General features: G+C 46.8%; 1 pseudogene across 1 annotated transcript; it reads left to right on the top strand.

Moving 5' to 3' along the window:
- Positions 1 to 1,415: 1,415 nt before the first annotated feature.
- Positions 1,416 to 3,258, top strand: LOC308052590 (olfactory receptor 6E1-like; annotated as a pseudogene). The gene is made up of 2 exons: positions 1,416 to 2,149; positions 3,051 to 3,258. The product of its transcript is annotated as an olfactory receptor 6E1-like (transcript).
- Positions 3,259 to 4,583: the final 1,325 nt, after the last annotated feature.

Below are 4,583 nucleotides of genomic sequence, written 5' to 3'. Positions count from 1 at the left end.
GTCTCCAGCACTGTCTGGAATCCCACCTGGAGAAATCGCACACAAGTCAGGTCAACAATTCATTTGAAGGAGACTAATTTTTGCTTAATTTGGAGGTGGTTGATATCAATGGAGGTTGACTGAACTCAATCACTCAATCAAGTTGATTCATTGTCTCAGACCATTTTCTCCTGTTGTCTCTGTGGACAATGAGATGGGAAAGTCCTTGGACCACCCAGGTGAGCAATGACTGAAGAGCTCTGGTTGCACACTCACACAACTTTGTTTCACCACCTCAGACCCACCATCTCCTCCTCTCGCCCTTCTCCCCTTGCATTTTAAATCATCCTGGTTTGAGCTGTCTGCTCCGCTCCTTTCTATGTCTGAAAACACATGTAAAGATGAAGGGGAAAACACCAGTCTTTATTGCATATGTGGGGGTTTTTTGTGCGTCTTTCTCCTGGATGTGTATTTTGATTTAAAAAACATAAGAAATGGGAGATTTGAGACTTGAATAGTGAGTTTCACCTACTTCACAACAGGTGCCTGTGAGAATGTGTTTTCCCCAGGCTCCCTGTATAATCGGTGGAGACAGGAGAAAACTCTCAAGGCTGGGTCCTCCCAGCCTATAGCTGGTACGCAAAAGAAAAGTTACAAATCTCTTCCAGTCACTGTTCTCCTGGTCTGCATTTAGGTCAGAACATTTGAGAGTAACAGCAATAAGCAACTGTTTGGAAGTAACTGCATTTCAGTGCAGATGGATGTCAGATGAGACTGTGTGGAACCATAACAAATTTCAGTCATTATTTAGAGTACTAAAGAAGGTGAGTTATACTTGGTCCCTATTCTGCCCTCCCCTTTCCTGAAGAAACAGAGAGCAAGTAGCTGTAGAAGAAAGCAGGTGATTATGAAATTGATGCTTGATACTGCTTGTTCTGAAATCAATAGATACTCAGAGATTCCTAGTCTAAAAAGGCAAGTACTGAAAAGTAGAAAGAAAAGCTTTCAATGTCCATTATTTCATTCGATTTGTTTGATTTGATGTGATAGTTTAGCATTTGTGGAACAGAGGAGATGAGTTAGGCACATAGGTGTGACAGATGTTGGGAACAGACCTGCATCAATTTGGAATTTGCCAGGAATGGGATGAAATAGCTAACAGACTTTAAAATCCTCTGTCATGAAGGAAGAATTCTTTGAGTGTTTGAAAAAGATAGGATGAAGACAACAAATTCTTTAAGAACTCCAACTGAAATTTGATACGGAAAAATCAGGGTATGAGAAATGCTTGAAGTACTCTATCTGTGTACTATAGGAAGACTGCAAGAAAGGAAAGAAGCAGAGAAGGTTTTGCAGAGCCTTTCTCCCAGACTGTGGAATTATCACACTTGGGTTTTGTCATGTTCCTGTCTTGGCCTGATGAACCAAAATTCAACATGGGACCCGAAAATGAAACTGCAGTTACTGAGTTCATCCTAGAGGGTTTCTCAGGGCTTGATCAAAGACTACAGCTCGTACTCTGTCTGGTCTTTCTGCTCATGTATCTTACAACAGTGGAATGCTACCATCATTTTCCTTGTGTGTGCAGATCACCGCCTTCAAACTCCCATGTACTTTTTCACTGGAATCTGACCTTCCTGGAAATCAGATTTACATCCTCCGCAAGCATCAAGTTGGTTGTGGTCCTGGGTTCTGGTAGGAGAACAATCTCTCTAAGCAGCTGCTTTGCCCTGTCCTCTTTCTATTTTGCCCCAGGCTGTACAGAGTTTGTTCTACTCGTTGTCATGTCCTTTGGCCACTGTGTTGCCATCTGCCAACCTTTGTGTTATGCTGCCATCATGAAGCCTCAGCTCTGCATGCACCTGGTTGTTGCTGCTTGGGTCACATGTTTCACACTCTTGAGTTACCGCCTGGGCATCCTCTCCCAGCTGACTTCCTGTGGCTCAAATGAGATCCATCCTTTTTCTGTGACAGCTTCCCCTTATTCAAACTGTCCTGCTCTGACACCAGCCTGCTTTGGAAAGTAGATGCTGTGTTCTTATCATTTGTCATCCTGGGTTCCTTATGTCTAACTTTGGCATTTTACATGTGCATCCTTTTCTGTGTTCTACATCTTCCAGCAGCCTCTGGGAGGAAAAAAAGATTTTCCTACATCTTCTTCCCATCTCACCACCTTAGCCATTGCACACTAGACATGCATTACTCTCTACCTGTGTCCTTCAGCACCTTGGCCATTGCATACCAGACATGCATTGCTCTCTACCTGTGTCCTTCAGCACCTTGGCCATTGCACACCGGACATGCATTGCTCTCTGCCTGTGTCCTTCAGCACCTTGGCCATTGCACACCAGACATGCATTGCTCTCTGTCTGTGTCCTTCAGCACCTTGGCCATTGCACACCGGACATGCATTGCTCTCTGTCTGTGTCCTTCAGCACCTTGGCCATTGCACATCGGACATGCATTGCTCTCTGCCTGTGTCCTTCAGCACCTTGGCCATTGCACACCAGACATGCATTGCTCTCTACCTGTGTCCTTCAGCACCTTGGCCATTGCATACCAGACATGCATTGCTCTCTACCCGTGTCCTTCAGCACCTTGGCCATTGCACACCGGACATGCATTGCTCTCTGCCTGTATCCTTCAGCACCTTGGCCATTGCATACCAGACATGCATTGCTCTCTGCCTGTGTCCTTCAGCACCTTGGCCATTGCACACCGGACATGCATTGCTCTCTGCCTGTGTCCTTCAGCACCTTGGCCATTGCATACCGGACATGCATTGCTCTCTGCCTGTGTCCTTCAGCACCTTGGCCATTGCACACCAGACATGCATTGCTCTCTGCCTGTGTCCTTCAGCACCTTGGCCATTGCACACTAGACATGCATTGCTCTCTGCCTGTGTCCTTCAGCACCTTGGCCATTGCATACCGGACATGCATTGCTCTCTGTCTGTGTCCTTCAGCACCTTGGCCATTGCACACCGGACATGCATTGCTCTCTGCCTGTGTCCTTCAGCACTTTGGCCATTGCACACCGGACATGCATTGCTCTCTGCCTGTGTCCTTCAGCACCTTGGCCATTGCATACCAGACATGCGTTGCTCTCTACCTGTGTCCTTCAGCAGATGTTTCCTTGGAGAACATCAGAATTGTAGCATTGCTGAACCCTGTCCTGTCCCCCTTCTTAAATCCATTCATCTACAGTCTTAGAAACAAGACTGTGATACTGGCGCTCAATGAAGCCATTGCTCATACAAAAACACAGCTTTTCCCCTAATCATGAGGCATTTCTGGCCAGCAATTCCAGTGATCTGCTATCATATGTTAAATAATTCCAATGCCTATGTATGTAACCTCGAGACAGAGATACCTCCGCAGATTTATAGAATCACAGAATATTTCAGTTGGAAGAGACCTTCAGGATCATCAAGTCCAGCCATAACCCAACTCTAGCGCTAAACCATGTCCCTAAGAAGCTCATCTAAACACCTTTTAAACACCTTCTGGGATGGTGACTCCCCCACTGCCCTGAGCTGCCTGTTCCAATGCCCGACAACCCTTTCCAGGAAGGAGTTTTTCCTAATATCCAATTGGAACCTCCCCTGGTACAACTCGAGGCGATTTACTCTTGTCTTATCTCGTTGGATTGTGTTAAGTGATAAAAAGCTCCTCTGCACACACAGAGAAGGCACTAACAATGGCAGGAGGAGTAAGTCAGTTGAAACTCTGCCCTGGCTGCTCCCAGCACCACCACTGGGAGCCACCAGCTCATCGCGAGCCCATCTCCAAAACCAAGAGGAGCACAGAGGCCCATTGGCAAGTGGGAACCCAAACTGCAGGCTCTGAGGAATGAACATCTTGTCCCAAGGCTACCCTGGGAGAGCCATCAGCCTCATTGTCCAGGTGTGAAGCCCATCGAGAGGAGTCACTGAGAGCAGCTCTCTGCATCACCATTTAGACTAACAGGATTGTTGCCTAGGGGTGCAGGACACATTAGGGGGTGCAGGGGAACAGTGTTATTGGATTATATAGGACTTATAATGGGAAGTTTGGGGAAGGACCCCAACCAATGCAGTCTGTCCTGTCTTCTCATTAAACTGAATTTCTAACGCTTTGCTATGTGAGCAAATCTCCTCTCTGTGTGAACGTGTGAGCATGGGGGTGTGAGTGTAGCAACTGGAGCAGGACCAGAGGGTCAGACAGCCTGTATGACATTGGTGCCAGCAACTGAGAGACCAGAGTGACCGGACATAACAGTGTGTGCACATGTGTGTGACTGGGGTTGTCTGTACCAGTATCTGGAATGGGGCTGTGGCCCTGGGGTCTCATGTGTCCTGGTGTCTGCAACTGGCAAGGCCGGTGTCCTGGGGAGGTGTCACAGTCCATTCGGTGATGGACTCATGATGGTTCATTTACCTTGATCTCAAAGCGTAAAATTAAGGCAACCAAAATGCCGAGGGGTTATAATTCAATCAAACAGTGTTATTATATTATTTTGCCTGTAAAGCGGCACGTGATAGAGAAAGTAGAGAAAAAGGCAGGGAAAAGAAAAAGGGGGGGAAAGAATTGGCTGCCACCAAGCGAGTCTCAAGGTGTCCCTCT

Source organism: Nesoenas mayeri (assembly GCF_963082525.1).
Source record: "Nesoenas mayeri genome assembly, contig: SCAFFOLD_35, whole genome shotgun sequence".
In the NCBI taxonomy this organism is placed as follows: domain Eukaryota; kingdom Metazoa; phylum Chordata; class Aves; order Columbiformes; family Columbidae; genus Nesoenas; species Nesoenas mayeri.
Note: the sequence above shows the minus strand (reverse complement) of the source record. Positions and strands in the feature narration are given on the sequence as shown.